The 17677-nt window shown below is 50.3% G+C and overlaps 1 long non-coding RNA gene across 5 annotated transcripts in view; it reads right to left on the bottom strand.

Annotated features, from left to right (window-relative positions):
• Positions 1-5367: 5367 nt before the first annotated feature.
• LOC144271352 (uncharacterized) overlaps positions 5368-17677 on the bottom strand; it is a 135002-nt gene continuing 122692 nt past the window's right edge. For 3 of the 5 annotated variants that reach the window (XR_013347335.1, XR_013347332.1, XR_013347334.1), the window contains 3 exons: positions 14268-14362; positions 7671-7781; positions 5368-7329 (listed from right to left, as the gene is read on the bottom strand). This is a non-coding gene — a long non-coding RNA (uncharacterized LOC144271352). Of the gene's footprint in view, positions 7330-7670; positions 7782-8412; positions 8693-14267; positions 14363-17677 lie in introns of all 5 variants that reach the window. The other 2 variants (XR_013347333.1, XR_013347336.1) reach the window with 2 other exon arrangements.

Below are 17677 nucleotides of genomic sequence, written 5' to 3'. Positions count from 1 at the left end.
CCTGGAGTTTCATTCTTCCCCATTAATATTCCCTTAAATACTCATTTAAATGCACATTTTTACATGTAAGGGCCCAATCTTAGGCCCTTAAATTGCTGCCTACCTTTAAGCAACGAGGTGTGACAGTTCTGGCCATGGTCTGTGTGACCCAGCTCTGCAGCCAAGCTGTGCCCAGGCTGGGCTGGAGAGAAAAGGAACAGATGCCTGGCTGGCTGCAGCTGAAAATGGCCTGTGGGATTCCACGAGCAGGTGCGCAGGGGCAGCCCCCACGCTGAGAACCCACTGGTCACAGTGGTGGCCAAGCACTCGCAATGATGCGGGCAGAGCACATGCCTGACCATCCCTCTCCCTGCATCTCTTCCAGGCATCTAGGCTCGGCCTTTGCCAGCTCACCCTCATGCCAGGCCCCATCTCAGACAGGCAGGGGGAAAAGCCCAGACTCTGCAACAGGCAGGTCTGGTGACAGTAAGGCAAAGAAATTGTTATTTCAGCAGTTCTGTGTCAAATGTGTTCTATTGGTACCCAGCAGCCAAAGGAAATGGACCCAGCGTCATTAACCAAATTAACTGCCCCAGAACTAAGAAGATTTAGTGGCTCTTCTGAAAACACAGATCTACGTGCAGTTACAAATGCAGACTCTGAACTAACAAAGCTTGAGGCCTGATGCAGGATGGCCGCTGGAAGTCTGATGCAGCCGGTTTGAAAGCCACCCACAAATAAGCAAGTGGCAGGATTTCAAATTAGGGCAAAAATCCTAATGACAGTAACAAGGAAACAGATGCTAATGTCAGCTTTTCAGAGTAGCAGCAGCCTCAGCCTCTGAATGGCCAAGATCCCGCAGACAAGCCAGGGTCTCCAGCCAGTGTATTTATATGACAACGTTACATAGCTCTGACCGGTGCCCTTTGAGGTATGCCCGGAACAACGTGCGGATGAACTCCTTGTATCAGCCTGGAGCGAGCTAAGAACACCAGGCTGTCTCAGTGCTGCGGAGAAGGCTCAATGGCAGGGTCCGGAGGCTGCGGGGCGTACTCTGAGTGCTGCCTTTACAGGTGAGGAATGTGGCAAAGGGCAGAAACAGCCACAGACGTTGCGGCCTCTGCAGAGGCGAGGCAGCTGCCTGGTACGCTGAGCAAGGGCACGAGGGCTTCTGAAGGGACGGCACAGGGGCTTGAGGAGCTCATCATATAAGAGTTAGAAACATGCCAGGATACAAACCCCAGGCGCTCCCTTCCAGCCTGAAATGATGCTGTGTGCAGTCCAGCCCGACTCAGAGCACCAGCCACAGCATAAGAGCCTGAAGAAGCATTTCCTCTCCGGCCTGGATCAGGCTCTGGAAGCGTGTGCATATTTGCACAACAGCTCGCCCCGGACCTGCTGTGGATATTATCATTACTTATGTAACCATAGTGCCTAGGAGCCCAGCCACAGACCAGGCCCCCATTGTGCTAGGCATGTACACTCACAGAGCAAGAGCAGGCCTCTGCCCAAAGCAGCTTACACTCTAAATAGAAGGGAAGAGACAATAGCTGGATACAGGCAGACTGGTGGGAGAGTCCAAGGTAACAGTGGGATAGTATCGGTCAGCATGACAGGCTGCAGTCTCAGTACACCCATAGTCTAGCTGATGTCAAGTTTTTTGTTGGCTTCCTGCAGAGAAGAGTTTGAAGGCAGGATTAGAAGGAGATTAATCCGTTTGTTTTGTGGCTGTTTACACAGAGGCCTCCCAAGTGTGTGGGGCAGCCTGGGAGAAAGCACAAAGATGCTCGTTTGAAAATGTAACCAGTGGATTATGGAGCCTGGCACCACAGGCCAGCAAGGGCCTGGCATGCACAGAAAAGGAAAGGGCAGAGTGTCATTGGCAGCAGCACGTGAAAGGCAGGAAGGATTTTCCCAGCAAATCTGGAGCAGCAAGGATCCCCCTCACCTGGCACCGCCGCAGGACAAGCTGTGCCGGGGGCGTTCCTTTACAGAGGGAATGGGATTACAGGGCTGACATTTCTTTCCTCTGTTCCTGAAATGGAATACAAGGACTTATCAAAGGTTGGGAGACCTCAAGGGGATGTTTTGACAGATACAGTTCAGGCTTCAGAGAAGAGAGCTCCCAGGGGAAATCCAAGTTGTGCTGAGTAAAAAGAAAGATTTAGGTTAGTTACAACCACCTGAAAACTCGGATTGACAGTTGCAGTGTTTGAGATTTATATGCAGACCAATGACACTGAAACAGGTGGCTTCACGGTACTTTTACTTTACATATTTGAGACAGATTTTACAGTAACCACAGAGCTAGTTAAACACGTTCTCTGCCAGGCCTAGAAATTACACTAGTAGACAGAAACACCAGAACTGCCACGGCAGATCAGCCCAGCATCCAGCTGCTTCATAGGAAGGTGCAAGAAATGCCCCCAGAGGGACAAAAATTGAATAACCTATCTGTGGGGAAAGCTTCTTCCTGGTTCCATCAGCTAGAAGTTGGCTGAGGGCCTGGAGCAGGAGTAGCTCCCTTCTGCATTTGTCCTTGTCTTATGTAACCTGACTGTGACTGTCTTCACTATCCATATAAATGTCCACTCAGCCCCTGGTCTCAGTGACAACTCGCAGCAGGGAGTTCCAGGGGTTAGCTGTGCATTGTGTAAACAGCTAGAATTTCTTTGCATTAATCTGAACTCAGTCAGCTTTTCAGTGGAATGGAACATCCCTTTGTACCTGCAGACTGCCAGGGTAAATAGCAGTGCCCGATTTGCCGCCCCCTATCCCATTCATTACTTTGTATACCAATTATCTGTCTCCTCTTGAAAGAAGCCAGCACCGGTCTTCTCTCTCTCTCCATGTGAATGTCTTTCTGCACCTAGCCTCATTTCGTCGCTTTCTCTGTGATGCCCGGAGTGCGCCCTGTTGCCTTATAAATGGTACAACTTGGCTACCCCAGAGCTCCAGTGCAGCCCTGATTAGGACGGAAACTGCACACTGGTGCTAGCAGCTGAGCCGCTTCTCGCTGAAATTCCTCCAGCTCTCCTGCCTGGGCGATCTGGTCCCGGCAGTGCTGCTCTAGTGATGGAGCACTTTGCTCCAGCACCTCTTCTCCTGACTCCTCAGTGCTTGACACCACCTCATCTTCCCTCCCGGAGAACAGCTGCTCCGTGCTCCTTGTCATCTCCGTTGGGGCGGGTGTGTCTCGGACAGCTGCCTACAGCTTGAAAAACATCAGCAGCACAGCAAACAGCCTGGGGACTCTCAGCTGGCGGCTGCAGCCTCCCTGGGGGTATCTGAATCCCTGGAAAGGAAAGAGACCTGTCCTCCATGGTGACCTTGGCTCAATGCACAGCTGTGGTCAGGAAAGCTAAGGAGTTTGGATGCATAAGGAAGGGAAATGGAGAATAATACGAAGATAACACCTTTATATAAATCAGTGGTGCAACCCCATCTGGCTACGGTGTGTGGGACTGGCCACCCCATCTCATACAGCATACTGCAGAACTAGAGGGAGCTCAGAAATTATCAGGATGCTTGAACAACTCTCCTATGCAGAGAGATTGAAAATTGTTACCTTAAAGAGGAGACGAATGAGAGGGGACAGGATGAAAGTTTATAAAATACTGAATGGTCAAGAGATGGCAGATCCAAACTTCTGTTCTCCGTGTCTCATAGTACAAGAAAATGGAGACGTTTAATGTTAATCAAGGTGGCAAATTCAAAACTGGTAAAAGGAAATACCTTTTCATTCAAAATGAGATTATACTGTGGAACTCAATGCCACATGAAGTAGTTGAGGCCAAGAACCTAACGCATGAAAAAGGGATTGGACATTTATATAGATAAGATTATCCAGAGTTGTAATAGTTAAGGCTAAAATAAAAGTTTTGAATGGACAGGAAATCTGGCTTCCGGGCTAAGCCTGATGTCTAACTATTAAGAATCAGACTGAGACCTCCATGGTGGGCAAATTATCCCACATCTCCTTACTATGGGGTGCTTGCACCTTCCTCTGCATTATCTGATGGTACCCACTGTCAGAGTCTGGATACTGGACTGATGGACCCATGTCCTTACATAAAGAGTCCGAGAGGATGCCATGGAAGTAAGGCTGTAAGACAGGAAGGATGAGGAGCGTGGTAGTGACGGGTAAAAGGGGGAGAAAGCTCCTGCTTTGCCACATTGAGCTTAACCTGGAGATTGGAGCTCCCCTCTGAGCTGTCAGAGAAGCAAGCTGGAACCATGGGGATTCCCCATGGGGTTGGGAAAGATCAGTGAGCATGGAAGCCACATGACCCAATGCAGTCAGCCAGGGACACAGTGGAGAGGGCCAAATGCAGAGCCCTGAATGTCACTAAGGAAGATGCTAGGGCCTGGGAGTGAGGGAGGAGACATTGAGAAAGCAGCCAGGGAGAAATGAGGTGAGGATGTGTTCTCCCTGGTCTCCTCATCCAAACCATAGCACCTGCCATCTCACCCAGCCAGGGCTGAGACACTAACGAACTGCAGTGTTTAACATGTGCAGATTAACAGCTCTGTAGGTGATACGTGTTTCAATAACTCTTTATTACACAGCTGGTAAACCTCAATAAATCTTCCTTTGGTAATTAACTGGTGTTTGTTTAATATAAAACAATGACCTTATTAAACTGGAATGAAATGTATACTTCATTGAAAGTATTATCAAATAAACCATGGCATCGCCACATGGGGGGGCTGGGTGAAGACGTTCCATCCCCTGGGGTGTCTGTGGATAGATCTATGCCTTTAATGCTGCCGTGGGATCACAGCGGTGATGCCCACTATGTCTCAGCACTCCGGATACTGGGTGCTGTGGTCTGGGCCATGGCATTGCAGCACAGACTCTGCAGCTGGGCTTCAGTCGCAGTCCAGGGCATATTAGTGCCACCAGTCAGCAGAGAGCTCAGCTCCAATGTGCTGTCACTCCAGCTGACGAGAAGCTGGCTTTCCAGGAGCCTTTGTGGTGTCTAGGACCTCAGCAAGCCTCCGGGGGCTGGCGTGGGGGTTGACAAACCGGTGCACAATCCAGGCTAATGGGGGCGGGGGACTGTGTCCCCCCTGCACGTTACCTGGGCTCCCCTTTGCAATGCTTTGCTGCTGTAGCCTACAGCCTGGACTGCTCACAAGCAGCCTCTGGCATATAAATCACTCCCAGCTCCGTCTGTGTGTAAGCTGCAGCCAGCCAGCCACGCCTGGGCTCTCACCTGCCTTCGTCATGCTGCAGAGTGACCCCAGCACACGCAGTCTCGGATTTCCCCCCAGAAATGTGTGTCCTGCCCTGCCCGGGCCTCTCCTGGACAGTACACACATATTCAGTACCAGCTTATTATTTTAAATAGAGTACCCAGGCACTCCAACGGCCACACACCGGAATAGATAAAACACGCAAACAGGTTTATTAACGACAAAGCGAGAGATTTTAAGGGAGTCCAAGTAGTGAGGCATAAAAGTCAGAAATGGTTAAAAGAAAAATAAAGATCAAACACTGGTGCCTAACTTAACAAACGATGTTAGATTCAAAGCAAAGTTCTCTCACCATGTGCTTTCAGCAGCCTGACTGACCAGACTCTCAGGTCAGGACCCTCCCCCAACGTCCAATGGCTCCTTCCTACGTCTCTTCAGGTGTAGTGAATGTGATGAGCAGGGAGGGGGGAGAGAGAGATAGAAGGAGGGAGGGCCGTCTAGGGGTGTTTGTCCCTTCTTTTTATAGTCCTGTCCCCACTTTGAGAAGCATTTCCAGCTAGGAGCAAGGCGACAGGCAGTCTGTGTGGACGGGAACTCCATGCTATTTCTTTGCTAAGATGTAGATTTTTGCTCTGCCCCCTTTCCTGCCAAAGAGTGGGCAATGCGCAGGTAATGGCCCATCAGCCTTGTTTACACCTGTCTGAGGCACCAGCTTGACTTTTCTTTTGGTCACTCCCCAGTCATCTCTGGAAACACACTTTTAGTTGTGATCTCAGCTTGTGTATAACTTCACACACAACGCTGCTACGTGCATTTTGCCATGATATTACTGATCAGCAGATGATGAGGTTTTAAATGCTACCGCACATGGCATGGCCTGTACAAACATCATTACAACAGCGTGCAGGGTGTGAGCACAGGGGCACACTCTGACAGGGGGCACAATGCTCGGACTCTGCACAGGCAGGGCCACAAGGCTCTCACCATGGAGCCCGCTGGGTGCTTTTCCAATGCGGGCTCCAGCTCTGCCTACAGCAGGGACCTGTGCTGCAGCCTCCCTGTCACTTGCACAGCACCCTTGGGATCAAGGGCAGCGTCTCTGCCTTGGCTGGGGCTCCAGCTCCCTGACAGCCGCGCTTCTCTCTGCAGGAACACAGCGAGTTTATGCATCTCCCTCCTTTACTCAGAAGCGGGCCCAGGTCTCTGTCAGTCCCTGCAGGCTCCTGGGCAGACAGCCTGTGGCTGCAGCTCTCTGCTGAGAGCAGCACACTGCAGGCAATTACCGCCCTGGGGCCCAGGATCCCAAAGGACTTTACCAATGGCCAGGGCAGCAGGGGCGTCCCTTTCCTGCCACTACACTGCAGTGAAGGGGCGAGAATGAGACACCCCCTTTCCATCTGGGACACAAGGCTAGATCGGAACCCAGGTCTCCAGAGCCCTGAGCCTGGACAGAAGACTGATGTTCCAGTGAGGAGCCAGAGGGAACCTCCCCTGGAATATTGGGCCACGTGTTATTTAATCCCGCCTCCGCTCATTTGGTTCCTGTTCTGCAGGGCCCCACTGTTCCTCCATTGCTGGCTTGTGCAGGAGACCTCTGGGACACTGAGGGCTGAGGGTGGGGAATGGTGGGGAGCTCACTGCCGGGCCATTCCCAGCTAGGAATGGCCAAGACCCTGGGGGACAGACTGCCCCGAACCCAGCAGGTCCTGGGTGAGGCCAGCGGGACTATTACTTCTCCGGCACAGCCGTCTCCTGTTTCCCCTGGGCTCCCCCTCTGGCCAGAGCCCAGGACTTGGGAGGAGAAAAGAAAATGTCTCTTGGAGACACCGTCCATCCCCCAGCCGGGCCTCCCGGAGCAGCACTGTGCCCCGCTGGTCACCACAGCAACAGGTGGGGGGGCTGCGCGTCTTGCAGTCCTTGGAGAAGCTGGATCCAGGTGACCCACTGGGCATATTCCACATGAGAACTGAGCAGCCATGCAGATGCAGCAGCCCCGCTGGTGGCCCTCTGCAGCACCAGCCCCTCCCCCATTGCTTCAGGTCTTCGAAACCAGCCCAACATGCCCTGCGACCAGCGTTGTCTGAGATGATATCACTCCAGGCCAGCCATTCCCAGGTGCCAAAGGCTTGTAACGGAGGTGCCAGGAAGGACCTGGGGGAAGTAATACAGGAGTCTGTAAGCGTCAAAGCATCTTTGAGTGAGGTGTGAAAACCCAGCCCAGCACCATCCCACAGGTTTGAAGCAGGACTCAGCAAGGCTGGAGGAGCAGGGTTCCAAGACAATAGGGGGATGCAGAGGTAGCCGTTAATGATGGCTCTTGGTTTCTGCTGCAATCTAACAGCAAGAAAAGAGAGAACCACCTTGACCAGAGCAAGAGAGACCCTGGCTCCAAGCAGGAGCAATTCAGTTTCCTCCAGTGCTGAGCTCTGCAGGAAGCAAGGGAGAGAGCAGCATAGCCAGAGCCCCATGGTGAAACTCCGTCCCTCACTTGCCTTACACTGGGCGGGATGACCATCAGGAGCCAGGCTCCAGGCAGCCAAACAGCTAAACCTGCTGCTGCAAAGAGACGCTTCGGAGGTGACATCATTGCAGTCTACGCGTATCTACAAGGGGAACAAATATTTAATAGTGGGCTCTTCACTCTAGCAGAGAAAGGTTAACCCCATCCAATGGCTGGACACCAAAGCTAGGCAAGCTGGAAATAAGGGGTCCACTTTAGCAGTGAACGTAATGAACCCTTGGAACATATGGACAAGGGCTGTGGTGGAGTCTCCATCACTAACAATTACTAAATCAAGATGGGATTTTTTCTAAAAGCTCTGCTTTGGGGATTGTTCTGGGGCAGGTCTCTGGCCTGTGGGTGCAGGAGGTCATACCAGATGATAACAATGGTCCACTCTGGTGCTGGAATCTGTGAAACCAATCCTCTATCATGCAAGAGATGGCGAGGATGCGTTAGGAAGGCCATGTCACCCAAGCCATAGCAAGGGAGGTGTCTGGCCAGCTGTCTCAGTGCTACCCTTAATATGCAGTGTTAATGAAGGATACTATGCGGCAGGCATCCATGGTGAGGAGGCGAGGTGGTCATGGCCTGCCTTAGGGAATTGTCTGAGATGGGGCAATGGCAATTGACCCTTCTCCACCATATCAGTGTGTCCCCCGTCCTCAATGGCTGCCTTTGCTTTCACAGCGGTTACAATCGGAGACCAGGAAGCCCAGTGGCATCCCTCTAACCTGCTCTCCAAGAGGACCGGCTTCTAGAGAACCCGCATTCTTCCTGCTGGGACAGGGAGGAAAACAGGGCCTGTGTTTTGCTTCCAATGTTTTTTGCAGAGTTCATGAAGATTTGTCTCTACAGGAAGCAGGGTCACACCAAGAAGGAAGATTTCACCAGAGGAAAATCTCTGGAACTCAGCACCCTGCTCCGGGGCAGGATTTCTCCAACTTTACCATGAAAACCATATTCACTGCCAGCGAAAATGAAACCAAACGGTATTGTTTCAAATGAAGAAATCTGCAATGTGAAAATGGCCATGTCACACATTCCTGGCTCATTCTGCACTTCATGGAAGCCCCAAAGATCTAGAGGTGGTGGAAAGCAAACTTTCAAATGAGGCAAAAGCTCAGTCCCGACATACCTAATATGTACCAGTTCCTAAGGCTGCAGAGCAGGAAATGTGAACTCCTGACCAGGAAGCCTTTTCTGCGTCATTCCCAGGGATTTAGCTGGAAAGCGAATGTCTGAAACCCTGAAACTTTAAAATTTTTCTCTAAGAGAAAAGCTCTTTCCCTCCCAGCTTGCCTCATGCTTTTTCAGGCTACACAAGAATTTCAGGCAAGATACCTGGAAAAAGCTGCAGCTTTCACATTGACCTTCCTGACACCTGCTGTTAGAGACTCCACCGTGAATCAATGCAAAGAAACCTGACTCTTGAGACCTAAACCTTTCAGGAGGAAATGAGTCAGAATGAGAAAAAGACATAAATACAGACAAAGATAAGAGGAACTATAAATGGCAAAGAAGCAGAGGATGAAAGGGAAGTGGGGAATAGAGAGAGTTTCAACAACTATTATCAGACCAGCTCTGTTTACTTAGTGGTCATTCTAAGTTGTTTTAACCTCTCTATCTGTGATGGCAGAATAACAGTATAATCAACATCCCCTCAGGGCCAACCAGCCAGCCTCCTGAGAAGCAATGCACACAGCACGTCATTCCTAAAATGCGCAAGAAAAAATAACCACGTGCTGCAATATGGTCATCATCTCTGCACTGCTTTAGCTGCTGTCTTGAAAGGCAAGGAAGCTTTGAATCAGCCAATTGCTTAGCTGAGAAATGGACATCATGGGGCTGGTAGATACGCTGGAGGGTAGGGATAGGATACAGAGGGCCCTAGACAAATTAGAGGATTGAGCCAAAAGAAATCTGATGAGGTTCAACAAGGACAAGTGCAGAGTCCTGCACTTAGGATGAAAGAATCCCATGCACGGCTACAGACTAGGGACCGAATGGCTCGGCAGCAGTTCTGCAGAAAAGGACCTAGGGGTTACAGTGGACGAGAAGCTGGATATGAGTCAACAGTGTGCCCTTGTTGCCAAGAAAGCCAATGGCATTTTGGGCTGTATAAGTAGGGGCATTGCCAGCAGATCGAGGGACGTGATCGTTCCCCTCTATTCGACATTGGTGAGGCCTCATCTGGAGTACTGTGTCCAGTTTTGGGCCCCACACTACAAGAAGGATGTGGATAAATTGGAAAAACGTCAAGCGGAGGGCAACAAAAATGATTAGGGGACTGGAACACAGGGCAACAAAAATAATTAGGGGACTGGAACACATAACTTATGAGGAGAGGCTGAGGGAACTGGGATTGTTTAGCCTGCAGAAGAGAAGAATGAGGGGGGATTTGATAGCTGCTTTCAACTACCTGAAAGGGGGTTCCAAAGAGGATGGATCTAGACTGTTCTCAGTGGTAGCTGATGACAGAACGAGGAGTAATGGTCTCAAGTTGCAGTGGGGGAGGTTTAGGTTGGATATTAGGAAAAACTTTTTCACTAGGAGGGTGGTGAAGCACTGGAATGCGTTACCTAGGGAGGTGGTGGAATCTCCTTCCTTTGACGTTTTTAAGGTCAGGCTTGACAAAGCCCTGGCTGGGATGATTTAGTTGAGGATTGGTCCTGCTTTAAGCAGGGGGTTGGACTAGATGACCTCCTGAGGTCCCTTCCAACCCTGATATTCTATGATTCTATGGTATTTGTGGCTGCTGCTATCATTCAAAACCTTTCAAAGGATTCATGACTGAAACAGAGCCACAATACTTTGTGCCTTGACACTGCTGCTTCGGAAGGTCTGTGAAGCCTTTGTGTGTAACTCATGCCTGAGCTGAGAGGATAAGGGACATCAGAGGCTCATTACAACACCCTAGACCAGTAGCCAAATAATTAACTATGTCAGTAACACTCCCGCACAGACATCAAGAACCCACTAACAATATCCCAGACCTGTATCAGAAACCCGGCTCACACACTCTTGCAAGCAACGGGAGGAAAACTCTACTGCATGCTTCTTCGTTTTTGGAGACAAGCCACCGATTCTGCCAGGACTTGAATCTAACCTTCAGGCAGTTTCCTTATGATTCACCATATGCTGGGAAATATCGCATGGCACTTCATGCTCCCATCATTTATTTGTATGTGCACAGTCTGCCTGTTCAGACACCTTCCCAGGGTTAGGATGGTCCCAATCCAGCAAAGCAGGTAAGTATGTGCTTCTTTTTAAGCTATGAATAATTCTACTGACTTCAATAAAGGACGAGCTCTACGTGTTTGAAAGCTGGTCTCTCTGACCAGCAGCAGTTGGTCCAATAACAAATATCACCTCTCACATCTTGTCTCTCTTAAGCAGAGCTACTCACATGCTTAAAGTTAAGCACATACTTAAGTAATCTGCTGGATGGGGGCCATCACATGAGGAGGAAAAACCAGCGCTCAAGATGAGCGGATGTCCCTGTACCTTCTACCAAGGTGATGACAAGTGATGAACGCAGCATGGCAGGAGGAGAGAATGGGAGAGGCCCATATAGGTCCCAAAAATTGAACAGTGACTGGGTCCACGTATTGTAGAGTTAATGTCTAAGATTTGTTTTTTTGTATTTCTATATGGAAATTGACGGTATGTGAACACTTTGGCCGTGCTTTATAATAAAACAGAGATGGGATATTTTAGAGTAAAGCGATTAAAAGAGTTAAATAATTTTTGTGGAAAAATAGACTATTCCAGTTGACGGTAACTTTAATGTACTCGCAAGAGGGGTAAAAACTGAAGAAAATGTTGATCTGCTGAAGCACAGAAGGCGCCCGTTGCTGACGGACAAAACTTGGAATGCCTGCGAATGAGACACCCCCGAATATCCTCCAGGGAAGGAGACAAGTGCCATCTCCTCCTTCCATCCAAGGACAGGAAGGAAGAGCGTTTTCTCAAATAAACATATTAAAACATGTGCAATGAAAGATATTTTCTTCTTTAATTGATGTATAAATGGGTTTGCCTTGAAAGATAATGGTTACGTTTGCAATTGTAGTTTCAATTAGTTTTAGTAAAACTCCCTTTTATAACTGGTTAGAAGAAAAAGCATTCTTCATTCTGCAGTTGTGTATGTTTCAGATGTAAGACCCATGTCAAATCTATAGACTGTTAACCCTAAAAGGCTTCAAAGCAAGGTTTTCTATTAAATAATACTTGGATAAAATGAGATGATTTTTTAAAGATTTTGAAACATTTTAATGAGTTGATTGGTTGTAAAGGTTTGGTATTTGTAAGCTTGCCAAGGTCAAGTCACACATGATGTTGCCTTTACATGGTTAGTTTTAAGTATGGTGTAACAGAGTGTTTACACTGATGATTAATGAAAGGTAAGATTGCCTAGGGTGCATTACAAGGCACAAGGGCCTTGCATTTAAACGCATAGAGGTCTAGACACCAATCTGCACAAGCAGGTTTCTGTGCCCGCCTGGAGGTAGTTTCAGGATTAGGACTTTAGTCTCCTTTATTCCCCACTCATGAATGTGCTGCTTCAAGATACAGCGATAAGCCTTGCTGGAAGTGAACATACTGAATAAGTGAAAAGACTCTGGGTGTAAGACGCTGGCTGATTGGCTCTTACAGGTAATTATTGATTATTCCTTTTTTCTGCGTATTAAAGACTCTTAAGGGTGAGCCAGCGAACCAAGTATGTTCCCATAACTTACTACAGAAGGCAGGGGCAGCTCTACCAATTTTGCCGCCCCAAGCAGTCGCCGAATTGTACCCTCCGCCCCCGAAGAGCGGCGGAGCTGCCGCCGAATTGCCGCTGCGGGACACGGACTGCCGCCCCATTCTGAATGCCGCCCCAAGCTGGTGCCATTGGAGCCGGCCCTGACAGAGGGTGCCTGGAAACACCCCAATTCTCTGCTATATTTGTCACGTAAGACACACAGTTAACCCCTCCAAGACCAGGGCATGTGGGCTCAGAAGCTAAAACTGCTAAAAATACTAATAATGGCCCAGCAACAGCAAAGACTGAAGATTTCACACATCTCTTACTGACTAGATCCTCTAAAGTGATGTGCCCAGCTCCTCCCAACCCTCTGCCCGAGAGCAGCACTGACTGTGGGCCCAGCTCATTCACTGCAATGACTTCCAGGAAGAATTTACAGCCCCTTTGTTTGTAATCTAAACCAAACCCATCTGCTCCAGACATTCCCGTCACTGCTGCCATCCCCCAGCTCATCTCTGAACTGAAAGGAAAGAGAAAACGATTTAGGAAGAGAGACATTTGCAAGATTTCTATTGAAGACTCTCAATTCTCGGCACATCCCATGTGCAGCTGAGTTCCTGGGGGAGTTGGAGGGGGGAACCGGGCCCCAAGAGAGGGCAGGGCACTGAGCTGAGTGAAAATGAAGTCCTGCACGTGGAATGTGGGGACAACCAGGAGAACAGAGCACTAGCCAGTAGCCAGGAGCAATACCCTTGCCCAGTGCACTATGTCGAGTACCCTGTCCACTGGGCCAGGCATCCTCCCTGTTTTGCCTTCCATGCGATCTGGTTTTTATCAGTGAAAGCAAAGAAACATCTTAGAGTTGCCCCAGGGATGGATTTGTCTCCAAGACGCTGAACTGCTCCCAACCTTTAACTTCTCCATTGCTCTGGCTAAGGACAGTTCTCTGCATGGCGAGAAGGATTGTATTTACACTCTGCTAAACTGGGGCCAGGCTAAACTGACACCATCCCACACAATGCTTCAGGATTCAGAGGCTTTTCTGGTCTGTTGACTTTTTTTATGCCTTCTGTTTGTACATTTAATGGGTTCAGGTCAAAGTTCCTACCATGATTAACACAAAAAGTAAAGGGCAGTACCTGCTGAATTGGATTTGACCCGTTCTCAGGGAGCCTGATACAGTGACGCTTATTCTAAATGTTCAACGCACTGGTCAGATTTCTGCTTACGCCCCGCATTGCAAGCCAGGGCAGCTTCACAGTGCTGGGCGTTGTGGCCGATACGGGGCTCTGCTGCAGAAACACAGAGCCAGGGCCAAATGCAGATGACAGTAGTAGGACTTCTCTTACACCTTCATCGGGCTCTTAGCCAGGCTGGGCCACCCCCGGGATAAAACCAAGAGGCGACACCCCTCAGAGATTGTGTGTGGCAGACCCTTTGCAGGCAGACTGCCCGCTCCCAGAGCTCACCCTTTTCCCAGGAAGAGCTCTGGTTGGCCTTCACTGCACATCGGGGCACACCTTCAGAACTTGAGCTCTGAGACTTTGCAAGTGTCCTTGCAAGACTTGCAAGAAACAGGAGGGCCATTGCTACCCAGAGCTTGGTCTCTTCCATGCACAGAATCAGAAATCTGGGAATGTTCTTTGTGCTGAACCTTCTCTGAAAACAACACGGATCATCTGGGTTCTCAACATTGTTCCAAGCCCCAGTATCATCAGAAAAGGACAGACCCCCCAGTCTGGCCAGGGACACATCCAAATAAGTCAGATTCCCTTCCAGGGAGAAAGTGGTTCTTCCTCATCCTCAGTACCTGTTCTGACAGGGGTGTATCATGCTCACCTGCCTGCTGGGGCTGCTGGAACCAGGTTGGTACAAGGGCAGGGAAACGTTACTGGAAGAATCATGTTGTTCCCGGCACATGGTTCAGCTCGCTCCTGGAATGGCAGGTTTAGAAGCTAAATCGTTATTTTAAAAATGAGTAAACAGCAGACAGCAGAACCTTCCCTCTTCCCAGTTCAAACAGAGACCAAATAAACAGGAATACACACATTACAGGCAGCTGGAATGGCAGAGACTGTAACTGGCAATTAACTTCCCATTCACCCCCCCCCAGATGCAGCCAGCAACTTCTTTACGGTTGCCGTGGGAGTCACCCATTTAATTAATGAAGTAATTGAGCACTCCTTTTCTGCTGACTGTCAGATGAACATGGCATTTCAGAGAGAATTTCCCATTCACCCTTATTTACCTTGATCTATGCTTCTCTAAGCAACACCACAGGCAGGCAGCACTGATGTAAACACGTCATCCTGGGACCGGACAGCCTGCGACCGAGCCATCACCTTACCTGCCAGACGTAGCTGCAGAGATTGCTGGCAGGGTTATGGGATTAACGTGTCTAACAAGCAACAAAGCCACGAGGATAATTCCCTGGCAATTCCCTGGTGCTTGCAGGGAAAGCAAAGGGGAAGACATCCTCCATAGCAGCCCAAACCACCTCTCCACTCCATCTATATCTCACCATGAGCAGAACCTGAGACCACCAGCCGCTGATCAGGTCTCACGATGACAAGGGCCTGCAGCCAAGACCAGGATTCTCCAAAGGGACCAGAAAGATCACAGCTCCAAGGAACCCTGTGGCTGGAGCCCCCACGAAGCTCACCCTCCGAGGCCAGGGGAGCCCAGAAGGGATGGCCCAGATCACACCATGTGCAAAGCCCAGGCAGAGATCCTGCCTCGCTTGTTTCCTGAATCACAGATGGTGCCTCATTAGGCTCTAGGTTCATCTGCCATTGTTAGTATCACGCTGGGCAATAAAATCATCATTTAAGGGGAAGAGGCATTGGAACTAAACAAACCTGCCGACTCCCTCACTCTAATTCAGCCCAGCATGGCCAGGAGAAGAGAGCTGCTGCCCCGCATGCCTCCTGCCAGGAGGGCAGCCGAGGGAAAGCCCCCAATGGCTGTTGGGCTGTTCACTGGGCCAGCGCTGTGAGAAGCGGCTGTGTATTTGTCACCGCCCAGCATGCTGTTTACCGTTCTCCTCAACACGCCTGAAACAATGTTTGCCAGCAACTGTAATTCAATAGTTCACGCCCCAAAAGCTGCATCACCGATGTCAAGAGTGACATGATAAATGCACTGCGTCCCCCTGGGGTTGGGGATGGAGGGAGCCAGCTCACTATTGCTCCAGTTCTTAATTACCCCTCGCTCTTTGAGTAAATCTGCTTTCTGGGACTCATATCCCAGCTGTGCTGCAATATTTAGTATCAATGTCTCCATGGAGCGTCACAAAAAGTCATATTGTTTTAAAGAACAAGCAGCCATTTGCCCCTTTATGTAGCAGTAGGGAGCTCAGAGGATCAAATGCTAGGACTGGATCAATAAAGCTCTCACTAGATTAGACACACCAGGGTTCAGACTCAATGTGTACGTGTAGCAGAAGTGCAAGTGAAAGGATGCACTGAGAATGTGCTATACACCAGGGTAATTAAACACATGACACACGGTGCCCACCCATGCCCCCTTGTCAGGCCAGGCTCTGGCCAGGCCAGCTGGTACATAGAAACCACCTCTGTGGCACTGAGCCCTCGTCTACACTTATCCCTTCCGTCGCTGTCGGAAGCATCCGCACCGCGACACTACAGCAACCTGGCTCCCGTACTGCTGCTTAGCGCCCGCAGTGTAGACATGCCCAGAGACAGCCTGAGACGGAGAAACTCCAGGATTCCACCCCCGAGGGCAGGAGCTTCAGAAAGAAACCCGGCACTCCAAAGCAGGACATGCCCAGAGCTATCCCCAGGTCCTAAATTCCAAGAAGAGAGCACGTGCTATCAGAAGAGTGCTGTAGGAACAGAGACTGTGCTTTAAGCGTAGGCATGGGGTGCACAGTGAAGGCTGAGTATTGCACCCCCTGCCTGGCATGCCTGGCTTCTGACCGCCAAGGAAGGTACCTTTACCCGCTGGGAGGGGAGGAGGCCAAGACACTGTGGGGATGTTTACACTGCAGTGTAAGCCCAGGGTTCCAGCTCAGTCTCAAGCCTAACCCCCCTTCCATCAACACACAAATTGTGCTCAGACCCCCGGTCCCAGAACCCATGGGGGTGGAGGGTCTGAGCCTGAGTCAAATGCTAGGACTGGACCCAGGGTTCAAGCCCTATAGTTCTGCAGTGTAGACACAGCCCCACTGGACTTGTGCTCTGGGAGTCTGCCAAAAGGATCCCACAGGCTGACTTCCTTTGTCCTCTGAACAGTCACGTTTGGTCACACTGCACAGCAAACAGAGGGTCAGAGCAGCCACGTTTTGGGAGGGTGCCGGAAGTCTGGGATATGGGTGGTTGGACTCAGGCCCACATAATGCAGTGCAGATGCTGGAGTCCCAGGTTGGGATCCAGGGTTCAACGATTCCAAGCCAGGGGTTACAATTGACTGCAGACTCTCAAGCCCTACGCTGACAAACCCACTGTCAGCTCGCTCGAGTTCTCACACTGCAGTGCAGCCAGACCCTCTGTGGCTTATACAGTGGGTGGGGGAGTCCCAGGGATCTCTGTGGGCAGCCGGGTGTTTCACAGTTCAGCCATAGCCACGCTTCTGGTTCAAAGCCCTGCTGTCACGCCCATGCGGTCAGACAAGAGTGGCCTCCAGAAACTGGACCTGAAGAGCTCTGCCCTTGGTTACAGACCCTGTGCTTTCTCCTCTGCAGGAGTAAAGCAACCAGTCATTTTTCCTAGTTCTGGCAGGCACTGCAAGTGTTAATTCCCCTCTTTCCTGGAGGCGCATCCAACTAGTCAGTAGAAGAAGGAGGGTTACGAACAACCTCAGCTGTCCTGCAGCAGGAGGTGGCCTCACAGGAACCTTGCACAATAACAACTGGGTTCTTCACTCTGTATCAGCAAAGTGAAAATGGCTCCTGTGAGACCTCCAGAGCCGTGTCATTCCCCGCAGGAGGCAAGCAAACAGTGAGCTCCAGGGCCAACGTCTGTCTGTAGCATTTCGAGGGAGACAGGGAAAGGAGCCGTAGAGTGGAGGGCCTGCACTGAGCAGTCCAGTTCGAGGATCTGAAAGGGCAGTGTGACCTGGGGTGCCCGTTACTGCTGTTCCTGGCCCAGCCTGTTACTAATGGACTTCTCTGCACAGGGCCATTCCTCTTGGGCCACTGAGCCCCAATAGGGCATTAGCCAAGCCACACTTCCACGCTCAGTTCTGCATCCTGCCCTGCCCTCTACCCCGTGCAACTCCACCAGGGCATG

The sequence above is a fragment of the Eretmochelys imbricata genome, chromosome 10 (genome assembly GCF_965152235.1).
Source record: "Eretmochelys imbricata isolate rEreImb1 chromosome 10, rEreImb1.hap1, whole genome shotgun sequence".
Lineage (NCBI taxonomy): Eukaryota > Metazoa > Chordata > Testudines > Cheloniidae > Eretmochelys > Eretmochelys imbricata.
Note: the sequence above shows the minus strand (reverse complement) of the source record. Positions and strands in the feature narration are given on the sequence as shown.